Consider the following 13,183-nt stretch of genomic DNA (forward strand, 5'->3'; position numbering starts at 1 on the left):
GCTAAAGTTGACTGAAAAGAGGAATATAAAATCATCTTTTGGAAATTGATCTTAATGCCTTAAGTGAAAAATGAGGAAATATCTAACCTTTAAGGACACCAACTTTCTTAGTGAATGAATAATGTATCATAAATAAATAAATGTTCTTCTTTAAAATACAGGGATCATAAGTATTGACACCCCTATGTTAAATTCCCATAGAGACAGGCAGATTTTTATTTTTAACCCATTTACTCCTAAAATGCCTGCTAAAAACACCTATTGCATTCTAGACTAAATAACCTTATTTCCTGAGGGTTTTCTGAAAACATACTAAAAATTCAACGTCTACCAAAATGTAATATCTAAGCCTCTGTAGCACCTAGAAACATGAAATAAAAAGCATGCTGCGCTACGCAGCATCCAGCGGGAGGGTCAATGTTGCGCTACGCAGCATCCAGCGGGAGGGTCAATGTTGCGCCTTTGGAATTAAAATAGCCCCACATCATCACATACCCTTCACCATACCTAGAGATTGGCAGTTGGGTGTTATTTCAGTTAGCCTATTAGCTGGTTTGATTTGCATTGAGCTCAATGAGCATCAAACCAGCTATGTGATGATGTGGGGCTATTTTAATTCCAAAGGCCAAGGTAACTTTATAGTTCGGTGGACAGAAAGGTGAACCCAGAAATGTTGAGTACACCAAAGTTTTATGATAGAAATATATAGTATGGGTCCCCAGCATGCAGAAACTGCCGGATGCTAATTTGCATATGTTGGGCAATTTGTGTAATTCAGCTAATTAGCATAAATGAGCATAATCGCCTATATTGATCATATTATAGGAGCTGCTTGGGCAAACTGGACAATGTTAGTATGTTTTTAGGGGTTACTGGAGATGCTGAGTCCATACCTGACATTTTTAAGATTGAAAATCACTATTTAAACATGGTTTGGTCACATGCTGAGTTTTTGGGGCCGATTTAAACAGATTTTTGGAGGATAAAAATGTTCAGTGTTCAGGAATAATTTGGATCCTCAAGTATTTTCTGAATTCCACAATAATTTTGAAAATAGCTATTCACTGGCCCTCTGCTGTGACTCACAATTGAGAAACAAAGTGAAGAACTACAGTAGCCTCTACTACTCCTCTCTGTCCTCATCCGTTGTCCTGTCGTCATCTTCTCCAGATTCTTCATCCCTGTCCTTCTGCTCTTTTTGCTGTGTTAATATATTGCAACATGTAACATCACTGCCTTTGCAGAAACAATAATTAGTACAGGCCAGGCCTGCAGTTGCACTTTCCAGATACATGTATACACAGTTTTAACCCAGCTGTGCAGTTACAGCTGATAACATCTAACAAAATCAGGAGGAGCAACAGGACTTGAATCGAGGGTGGGCGAGTTCTTCTCCTTTTTTCATACCTGTCTTCTTACTCCATCCAAATGTGGTAATATCCACAGCCGGTGGATCAGAACGGTCTGGTGCTTTCCAAAGCAGCACCTGTAGATGGGCACGTTTTCCATAGAGGAGCAAGTTGCATTCTGTAGGAGACAGTGTCTTCAGTGCTGGAGGAGCCGGGAGTGGGAGACCTCTCCGCCAGGGATGGATCACTGCACGGGCCAAGGGGCCCAAGGGGTCAGGGGGCCCTGAAGCCCAAGCCTTTGCATGAAATCATTGCCTCAATATCAACACATTATCAGGATGTAGGCTATGAATCTGATTGAATTTAGTATTGGCCATCCCCAAAATGCACCAGAATACAGAAAATCACATCAAACAAATTAAAACATTTCTGAGGGAGGACCCCCAAACCCCCCTTCCACATATGTGACAATTAGTGGGGGGCCCTTAATACATCTGGGCCCAGGGGCCCGAAAGTTCATAATCCGTCCATGCTCACCGCTAGGTAGAGGCCCAAGCAAAAGGATCCAAAAAGAGCCCTTGCAAGGGGTACTAAAAAGCTTACAGAGGCCTTCAGTAGAGACCAGCCGTCACCTGGGCCTGGCTACGGGAGGAGTGCTTGCCTGAAGAGGGTCTCGATGCAGTGGCCACGGCGGAGAAAGACTTAACGCGACCGGGAGAGCGGCCTGAGGAAGCAGCCTTGGAAGATGAGGTGGTGACGCCGGCCTGGGAACTGACTTCACAGCCAGAAGACCTGGAGCCCCTGCCCCCGCCGGGCGGCTTTAGGCTGGAGTTGGCGGTGGCCCTGGCTGCGGAGCAGAGCAGAAGTGGAGCGGCAAGGAGGTGGAGCCGCTTGAGGCACGACGGTTGGGCAGCGTCGGTGGAAGGGCCCTCTGAAAAACTAAACTGTAAGCCTTTGGGTGCGTGTGGGAGGCACCATGCTGTGCGGGCGCCTGTTCGAGTTGGCCTGTTCGCTGGCGCTCTTTAGAAAAATAAGGGGAAAAAAAAGTTTGTTGTGTGAAATCCGATGGCACGAGCCAGAGAGAAGGTCTAGGCCTTGGCGCGATCGTGGCGGAGTGGAGCGGCCGGGAGCAGCGGAGGACAGCTCTGCGACAAGGCAGCAGAGGAGGGACGCCAACGTCGGTAGCTGTAGCCTGATTGCGCAGTGTGGTCCGGCTGTGATGGAGCTGGAGTTTGCTGCCCCGACTGGCAAGACGAAGGAGCGGAGCGTCGGAGGTGTGGTGCCGGTTACGGTGCTCAGTGCCGGGGGGGTCTGTGGCAGTGGAGGCTAGGCCCTGCCAGGTGTTGGAGGAACATTTCTGTGGTGCACACTGCGAAAGTGCGACCTGAGGGGGTTCGCTGGGGACGAGCGGCGACGGCCAGGTGACTGCCAGCACGCCCGCATTGGGCTGCTGGTGGTTGTGGTTCCTCGGGGTGAGTAGGGCTCTTGTGGTGTGTGCACCCCACCTGCTGTGTGGCAGTGCCAGAGACTTTCCTGGACTGAATGTGGGAACGCCCGTGCCGAGGACGGCAATTGCTTGTTGGGGGAACTGTGTAGCGTGCTGGACTGTGCTTGAAATTCCCACAATGTTTTGCGCTGGGGATTCTGGGAGAACTTTGGGGTTGTTAATATGTGTTCTTGTGCCTTTATGGTGTGGCGTCCAACCCTATGTGTGTAAGGTGCGAGTGTTCTTGACTTCCCTAGCGTGTGCTATGTTCTGTGCCTATGTCCCTGCTCCCGACCTTTAATAAAGCTTTTGATTAGACAACGCTGTCTCATCAATCGTTACACTATTAAATCTGCTTAGCATCATTAGCATGCTGCACATATTTGTTAAAGCTCTTGCATTCAAGTTGAATGATCATCTCAATACCAATGTTTCCCAAAAGGGCATGTCACAAGGAGAACAATATTATCTTAAACACACATGAGGAAACTGAACAGTCCAATCAGTAGACTATGATAAGCTAGCCAACTATGCTACTTTGTTTACAATATTTCCAGGCTTCAACCAGACAGCTGAATGTGGTAGAGTTATAATAGAAATAGTAGGCCTAAGCTATAGGCTAATCTGCATAAAGTGTGCTGTCATAAATATCAGACATTCAGTATTCTCTCTTTTTATATCAGGATATAAAATAATACAGATATATTAAATTGTAGTCTAGCCACCCCCCCCCCCCTTCCAAAAAAAGAGGTTTGTATCAAACCGTGGTTCAAAACATTTCCGGGTCCACAATGGGGCTCTATGGGCTGTCCACAGGGCCGGAGTGGGGCCACTTTTCAGCCCGGGAGTTTCAGGCCCAAGACCGGCCCATTTTTTTAGTGGTGGTGGAAATTGGATAAATAAGGCAACATTTCAGCTCTTACTATCCTGTAGTTTTTATTATAGGCTAATATTCCACTATTCCACAAGGATAGGTTGATAAGTTCATAAAAACAGGAAGGAAGAAATAAAGCATTTGAAATGTATCCCACAATTCCACTAAGAGGCATATTGAACTACTGTATTGTTTACATGTTTTTTTTCTGCATGGGTCAGCTATCATGTTGTTGTTTGGTGATTTGCTCCTTTACTACACCCACTTCTGAGCAAACAAGCCATATAGGTTGATCATGTAGTCTACTGCTGTCATAGCCTACTGTTCTTTCTTCCATAAAATAACTTTAATTCATATGGTTAACTCTATTATCCTTTCTACTTGTCCCTATAGTAATAGTTAATTTCGGGCTCATCATTTTCAGCGGGGGACTGGCTGATCTGCTGCTCAGGCTACTTTTGTTTTTAGGCCTAGGCTACTGCATACACAGATCAAGCTTGAGTTTTGTTATCAATATTTGCATAATATTTGCAAAGTCTATGAATAGCCATATTGGATGATATCAAAATGCTAATATTTTAATTAATTTAATATGTTACTTGCGAATAGGTTGACAACGCTACAACGTCCAGTAGGTTATTAGCCCAATGACGCCGTTATAATCATGGCTATCTCTCTTTACCAGTTGCCACTTATGTCTGTCCTCTTCAAAAAAAATTGGAAGCATGGCACATTTGGCTAACATTTGGCAGCATTTCCCTCCAATACTTTTCGTCTTTTTTACCTGGCCTTTTCAGTCCTTCATGGCATCTTTCTACCATCCATCCTCCTTGACGCTTATCACTACGGGGGCCGGCCCGGCTGGTATCTGAGAAAACTTTTTAGGAAAGACGGGCTATATGGACCCAACCAATTAACTCTTCTTGGGAGGGGAGAACAACCCATGCAGAGGCTGCGGTGTTAGGCATAGAATGCAAACCTGTGTAGCCAACTTTAAGAGAAGATAGATTAACGTGACAAATGCCAATATTTTTCTCCAATCCCTCGACCGGCCCAAAAGTGAAGCGGCCCACCGGGAATTCTCCCGATTCTCCCGATTACCCACTCCGGGCCTGGCTGTCCACCGGACTATTATGCACAGTATTCTGGATCCATGAAATAACGGGCCTTTAAAAAAAAAAATCTGCCTGTCTCTATGGAAATTTAACATAGGGGTGTCAATACTTATGACCCCTCTATTTTAAGGAAGAACATTTATTTATGATAAACATTATTCATTCACTAAGAAAATTGGTGTCCTTAAAGGTTAGATATTTCCTCATTTTTCACTTAAGGCATTAAGATAAATTTCCAAAAGATGATTTTATATTCCTCTTTTCAGTCAACTTTAGCATGGGTGTCAACACTTTTGGCCATCACTGTAAGTGTCTCACAAAATGTGTCATCGATGTTTCTGTGGATGTTTTTTTTTTTCTTTGTGAGCACCACTGTAGGGATTTGGAGTGTGAAGCCTAGTTTATGCTTCCTTTTCATACCTAAATGGATGTTCATACATTGATCCATTTAATATATATTGAAGTTGACAAAAGTACAGGCAGGATCAATGCAGAGTACGGACAGATGGTCCTTCTGTATCCTCTCTGTTACTCTCCAAGTATTCTTTAGAATGTTGATTCTACAACATTCCATACATCACACATAACACCAGCTTGACAGTACCTGCTAAAGATTCAATTATGCTGAGCATTACCGTTTCCATTAACATTTTCATTTACATTGGGTGTCCATACATTAACTTTAAACACATATTCCTGGAGGTCTGACTGATTCCAGGAATTCAGACATGGTTTAATGGGGTGACATTAAAAAAAACATCTTTCCTGTTCAGGTCATCTTTTCCTCTCAGCTCATTATTTGCTTCAGTGGACCAAATGAGTCATCCAGTTCTTTTTAAGAGATGTCCTAATTTTTCTGTCACTAAAAGAATGATTTTCTTTTCTAAACCTTTCTTTTGTGCTTTGTCTGTCACAAGGCTCATCTTCTGAGGTCAAGCCTGCAACCCCCCCCCCCTCCCCCCCCACCACCCACACACACACATCTACCATCTACAGGCACATTCACACACACACACACACACACACAACCAGGGAGATAAAGCTGGTAGCTGTTCGCTGTCAGCACACCATGAGACCAGATGAATCCAAAAATTCCTCCCATAGTTGTGCAGATTAAAATGTATCTGGATGGGCTAAGCTTCACTTCCCCCTCCGATGTTTACAAAATACGGCTCGCCCTCTAATGATTTCTCCTTCATGCTACCGAGCAGAGCACTGACCACAGACAAATGGCCCGAACATGTGATTTGGCTGCTGTGTGATCTGTGTAATCCAAAGAACATATATATTCACTAGGGGTGTAAAGGTTAACCGATACGTATCGGTATCCGTTTTTAACGTGTAAGATACGGCTACATCGATATGTGAAGCCCCGTATCGGAATAAAACTGAAATGAACCGGTCGTTATATCGATTTACTTGTTACAAATCGGTTCATAACCTTTTCTGCTCGCTTACGGCTCCCACACACAGCTGCGTTCCGTCAATGCATGCCAGTGGGTGTTCCCGACGGTAGCTATGCAAATGACTTGAAGTAAAACCGTAATGTGATTGGTTGGTGCCGTCCGTAGATTGGCTTGATTGGCCGGTGCCGTCTGTCGGTGCAGCAACAGCTGAACTCCTCAACGCGAGCGGCGGGAGAAACGCGACGCGACGGACCCACAATTCAGTTCGGCAACGGATCACGTGAGCCCATTTAAAGTGAATGGGATGCGTCTCCAGCAACGCGATGCACGCAGCTGTGTGTGGGAGCCGTTAGACTCTGATTTACGTTGCAAGCAGCGCGTTCATCCCACTTCCTGTTTTGAAACTACACGTGGCACGGATTTGTGGGTAATGAAGTTCGTTTTGGGCTACACTCATTGCCCAAAGTAGTCAAAGAACTTCATTACCCATACATCTACTGCAACTTAAGCACGTGACAACTCGCACTCTGTCGGTGTTTGACAGTTTTTACTCTTTTGTTTGTCAAAATCTAGCGCGAAATTAAACACTTACTATAGCATTCCTAAACGGCAACGATAGTCTGTAGAGTAGCCTTACGTTTGATGAAGGGATTTCCTTAAAGTTAAAGAATAATTTGACCCTTGCTGCTAAAACGATGTAGGCTACAAATTATTATTATTTTGCTCATATTCACTCAGACTTGATTTTATTTTGGTATTGTCTTACCTCAACAATAGGCTACAGCTCCTTGAAAACAATCAGATATAAATCTATAAAGTCTATAAAAATGTATTTTTATGTTGTATTTGGCTGCTTTGTTTGGCTGAAATGACTATTCTTTTTTTTCATTTCAATATAGTATATGATACAAACCTCAGTTTAGATAATCATATTCACACATTTGTATTTGCCTAATTGACATGACCATGATAATTGATAATATAAAATTAATGTGCACCTTAAGCAAATGATAAAAAATCTTTCAGAATGCTTTTCATTCTTCAACTGCATCGAACTGCATCGAATCGCATCGCATCGAATCCTACTGAATCGTTTTTTATGAACATGTATCTTTTCTTGTATCGAATCGTGCCCATGGATCTAGATGTGAATCGTATCGTCTTTTACATGAGAGATTCACACCCCTAATATTCACCTTGTCAAAAATAGGCTAGGGCATGAAGGGTTGTGGTAGTGCAGTGCAAAAATGACATTGTGATTATTCTCAATTCTCAAGAGAAAGGGAGAAGGTTCAGGTGGTAATAGAGTGGCTGGATGGAGATAGATTGATAGATTGACAGATAGATAGATAGATAGATTGATTGATTGATTGATTGATTGATTGATTGATTGATTACATTTTAATGATTTCCTGACTGAATTTATTACGGTAGTTGAGGTCTTGTTTGCAGTCCACTGTGAGTTGATAGCGTCAGGTAATGGTCATGGAGGTGCAGTGGTTTATTTCTTGAGGATTTAACAGTAAGGCATTCCTAAGTATGGTTTTAGTTGACGGGAGGTCTTGTTTTCAGTTCTTGTTGTTAAGGGGTTTAAAGCATGCGTGAGCCCAGACGAACCTGTTAACGAATGTGCTCTGCAGATCCGTCTGGTGACATTCCCATTGAAGCAGATTTCCAAATCACCAAAAACACAGGAACTAATCACAGACACTTATACTGTAAGGCATGGGGTGGGCTTTATATCATGACAGACTGAGGAGCATATTTAGCGCTGTTCAACCAATGGCTGTGCTGATGGCAGCCATGTTAAACAACATGGATGTGCATTTTCTTTGGAATTGAGTAAACAACTGCATTTAAAACCTTCGTTTATAAGAAGGATGTGTTTGCTGTGCTTCCAAAAAGATGTGGTTAGAGTGAAATGTACCAATTTAATTTCACTGCCAATTGTTCCCTTGGGAATCGGAAGCGGATAAACAGTCCCCAGACTCATTTTCAATATGAAATGAGATTTGAGAAGCAGTGTGGTGTTAACCAGGCTAGTGTTTTTAGGTATGCAACAATTAATCAATTACCGGTATTCAATTAGTTGTCAATTATTACATTAATCGAAACAAAACTATTTTGTTGATAGATTAATGTGTTGGAGTAATTTCTTAAATTTCTCTGATTCCAGATTCTTAAACTCTGTAATTTTCTGACATACTACTCTATGTCAAAATACATAATAATAATCAGATTGATCGATAATGGAAATGCATGATTTTGTTGGTAGGACATGACGATATACTTGAGACTCATACATTCCTATACACTTAGGGTAGTTAGTACCACCCAAACACATCATAGATGTGGGATCTATTTCAAATAGTAGGAGTGAAGAAGAGGTGGATGCCAAAACAACTTTATACCCGATGACCGATTATTACTCCCGCCAAGGAGATTATATTTGTGTTGCAGTTTTATCTTTTTGTCTGTCTGTACTGTAAGCAGAAGAAAAAACACTTGTCACCTGGCCATGGCAGAGGTGTTTCCTGTCTTGGTATGGGTTAGCACACATTTATAATGGAAGAAGAACATCGGTTGTAAATGAAAAGCAGTATGTGAATGTGACAGAGTTGACAGGCTGGGGGCAGAGGAGAATGGAGCTGCTGGGTGCTGTTTAGCAGAAGCCATTTATTATAAAGAGTACACGTTTGTGCTGTCGCACTGACGCTGAGAACTCTGTTCAAATCCAGTATTAAGTGTGAGTCTATTTGGAACATAGAAGACAATGACGGATATCCATACTGGTTACATAACAATTGTTCATGCTAGAACATTTTCGCACAAATATGTGTTGGGATAAGATTGATGACCTGCCGGGAAAGGGAATAGGTTTATGTAGGGATGAATGGAAGTATCGTATGAGATGGTCAACCACAGACCATTTCTTTCACACAAAGTTTGCATAATCCCCGAACAGTGTTTGACTTTATTCTTTTGCCCGCGATTCGAATTAGGGCTCACTGTCTCTGTGTTTTGGCAGAAAAACATGCAGATGATTGAAATGTAAATGGCCAGGTTTAGCTTCACCAGGACAGGGTTGGATTTAGGCTGATCAGTGCTGCTGACTCTGACCCAAAGCCCCTGTGTTTAATGTGTTTTTCTAACTCTGAGAATCTAGTATGCTGATCCTCCCTTGAAGCACTTTATTAAACTTCTCGTCTGTCAGGTGAGAAGATTAATAAAGCCTTTGCAGGGAGGAGCAGTGTGCCAGATTTCCCCCCCTTTTTTTCTGAGGCCCAGCCTGAATTGGATGAGCAAACATTTAAATTTCAGTTTAACTCTGAGAATCAGCCTACATGTCCAGGACCACTAACTTCAGTCAATGAAGATTTTTTTTTTTTTTTTTTTTAAACACTTTAAGTTTTGAACTGTAACTGAAATAATTAATTATAATTATACCATTGTAGTATACCATTACGTAAGGGATAATGTATAGAACGCCGGTCATTATTGGGAAAATAAGTCCCGACAGGGCGAACCGGACCCCGACGCGCCAGCGAAGGGGTCTCTGCACATAAAGCATTCATGACTGTTTCATGAGACATGACTCAACATTCATACTAAACCTTTCATGAATGTGGAAGACAGAACGACGACAACTTGTCAAAATAAAAGTCCAACAATCGCAAAGCAGCATTGCCGTTTTTGTTCCAAACCTCTTACCTGATCACGTCACATCTGAGTCAATGGGCTACTCCAGTGCCAAAAAGACAGAACATGGTCAAGCAAATAATTTGTCATGACAGTCAGTCAGAGCAAACAGTCATGAATGCTTTATGTGCAGTTTATGACAGCTGCTATGAATGTGTTATGAACTCACCCGTCAAGTAAAGTGTTATAATAAAGGGTAGTATACCATGTTTAATTGTAGTATACTATACCATTCAATTTATACCAGTGTAGTATATGTTGAATAGTGGGTTGTTTGTAGGCACATTTCATTTGAATAATTTTCCCTAAGGGAATGCAGATGAATCCCCACTGTGTGGGAATTCTAGTATCTAAAATAAGCTGGATCAAATAAGTCATAAACAGTGATGGGCAGTAACGCGGTACTGTAATCCAATTACTTTTTTCAAGTAATGAGTAAAGTAAGGGATTACAATTGCAAAAACAGTAATTAGATTACTTTACTTTCCTGCAAGAAGCCTGCGTTACTGCGTTACTAAACCGTGATTTTGCCATAGACAGTAAAAGAATTTGGGATTTTGCCATATGGATTTTGTGAGACTAACTCGTGACAATGATGTAGGCTATAGCTGCGTGATATAGATGTAAACAACAGACACACGTGTGCAAGACATGGAGTGCGGGAGAGAGCGCGAACATGGAGCATTTAATTCATTGCAGTTCAGACATTACGAAAAAAACATTAACGCTGTACACTCTTCATGGGAAGAAACATGTTGTCTACAGCGAAAAATTCCACCTCAAATCTGAGCAAGCACCTATCAAGCCGGCACAGAAATGTGAAACTCATTGAGACACCCCCAGATCCCGACATGAAGGCTGCAGCAACAGGTGAAAATAGAGGACGTCGCGGGTTCCCTGTAGCCTATACTGGCCCGTTATAACAGGAGCCAGGGCATTATAATATTCTGGTTGCATTCACTGTGGTTTGGAAAATGGGCAAAAATATAATGTGGTCTTTGCCTTTTTGTAATGGGGCTGGTGAGTGTTGAAGTCTTCAATTCGTTTCCCTTAAACCAGCGTTTCTCTACTGGTTCGCGGAGACATGCCAGGTGGGGCGCGAAAAACAGGAGTTTTTTTATTTTTTTATTTTTTTATCTGTAGCCTAGGCCCAGGTAGCAACCGATGCGCAATGGACGCGTGTGTTATTCATAGGGAAGCGCTCGTGTCAAGGCAGCGTGAGCGCATGTTTGAATCTGCAAGCACGTTCACTAATGAACATTTCTTGAAGCTGGCCTATCTTTGCGATATATTTGGAAAGCTCAATGAGTTAAATATCCAGTTACAAGGCAAAGACAAGCACCTACCTCACCTAGCAGATAAGATTACTGCATTCACCAAAAAACTTGAGGTATGGGACAGGCGCCTCGATCGCAACAGTATGCCTTTGAGAATCTGAGTGAAATCGCTGAAACGTCTGCTTCGGGAGCCACTCTTGTGATCCCATGTATTAAACAGTAGGCCTACATCACATCCCTGCAAATTTTATTTCAAAAATATTTCCCAACCAGCAGTGCTCAGTATGACTGGATTATGGATCCATTTAATGCAGCATGTTGGTATTTCATTGAATATATTGTACAATGCTGTAAAATATTGGCTTATGCTTCCTAATATGTTGCTGGAAAACAGAAATATGTGTGTTTAATTTACAATGGCACATTATGTATTTATTTATTATTATATCTGCAGCACCAGCTGCTTTTAACTCTGCTGAAGAGGATATATTTAGAACTTGTCATTATTTCAATACATTTGACAATTTTAAGCTTGACCTACCACTTTCTTAGAGCAATGAGGGACAGGTGGGGCTCGAAAAGGCCCCCTTGATCAAAGAGGGGAATGAAAGAAAAAGTTTGAGAACCACTGCCTTAAACTAAGCATTTACATGAAGCACAGTAGCCTATGCCGATTGAAAAACATTCCACTCAGATAGGTGCTACCAGGCTCATATAGGCTATCACTTTTAATTGCAAACAGAAAATGTCTAGCTAGCTGTTTATACCAACTTAATATCATGATTATTGCTAATATAGTGCCAAATGTGGAGTTTGTGGACTAGCCATAGGCTTATATTTGAATGGAGCTGATCATTATGAGAGTTGTATAGATGCTCTTAAAGTGACAGTGCACCATTTATAAATGAGTTAAACTGCATCAAATTAGTAGTATTTCTTAAGAAATATTTTAAACTAACAGTTCTGCTTTGGGCACCAAAAAAGCCAGCAGCGGCACTCCACACACACAGTTCAAACACATACTCTTCTTGACATTAGAACAGCCTAAATGTGGCATGCAACATCATTTTCTGTTTTGGTAAATGCATTACTCCTCTCTGCACTGCAACTGTTAAAAGATGTAAATGTTAATAGAGACTTTGGTTTTAATATTTTATTGCTGTATTTTATTTACATCTATTCGAATGAAGGAGTATACACACCAAAAAGTTAAGATTGAAACTAATAAAACCACGTTTTAAAAAAGCGTATTCAGGTTGTGTATAGCTAGTGTGTTTTTGTTAAGTAACTAAGTAAAGTAAATAGTAAAGTAACTAATTACTTTTGAAAATAAGTAATCAGTAAAGTAACTAGATTACTTTCTTGGATAAGTAATCAGTAATCAGTAACTAATTACTTTTTCCAAGTAACTTGACCAACACTGGTCATAAACAGGAAGAAACAAGCCATAAGCAACATCAAACAGTCATTTCAGTTTGTTTGCAGCTTGACATCACATGTGACCGCCAATCTCACCAATGTCCTCCTTCCTCCCTTCTCTCTCTCCCCCTCTCTGTCCTCTATTTCTCCATATTTATCCTTCTCTTCGTCTCTCTCTCTGTCTCTTTCCTATCCAATTTCTTTCTCTTTGTCTCTCATTATGTTTTTCCTTGTATCTCTCTCCTACATTTCTCTCATCCCTGCCCTCCATCTCCCTCCCTCCTTCCTTCTATCTAATTCTCTCCCACCATCTTGCCCCCTTTCTCCCTCTCCACCCCCCTTCCTATAACGCCCTCTCCCTCCCCCTCCAACCTTTCTCTTCTGCCCCCTACATCTTTCTCCACCCCCCTCTCCTCCACCACCATCACCCCCCTCTCTCCACCCCTCTCTCATCTTTTCTCCTCGTCCTCTCCTGCTCACCTCATTTGTACTCCTCCTGCCTGTTGTTCTGTTCTGTGCTCTTGACCGCTGGCATCTGGATGGATGCTGGCCTTGGCC

The 13,183-nt window shown here is 42.0% G+C and overlaps 1 protein-coding gene across 1 annotated transcript in view; it reads left to right on the plus strand.

Annotated features, from left to right (window-relative positions):
* Positions 1-13,183, plus strand: part of mmut (methylmalonyl CoA mutase) — a 60,165-nt gene that overhangs the window by 38,445 nt on the left and 8,537 nt on the right. The window lies entirely within an intron of this gene.

The sequence above is a fragment of the Alosa pseudoharengus genome, unplaced genomic scaffold (assembly GCF_046254945.1).
Source record: "Alosa pseudoharengus isolate Yale_2024_CS ecotype anadromous, Long Island Sound unplaced genomic scaffold, YU_APseudo_1.1 YU_APseudo_1.1_scf_7, whole genome shotgun sequence".
Classification (NCBI taxonomy): Eukaryota; Metazoa; Chordata; class Actinopteri; order Clupeiformes; family Clupeidae; genus Alosa; species Alosa pseudoharengus.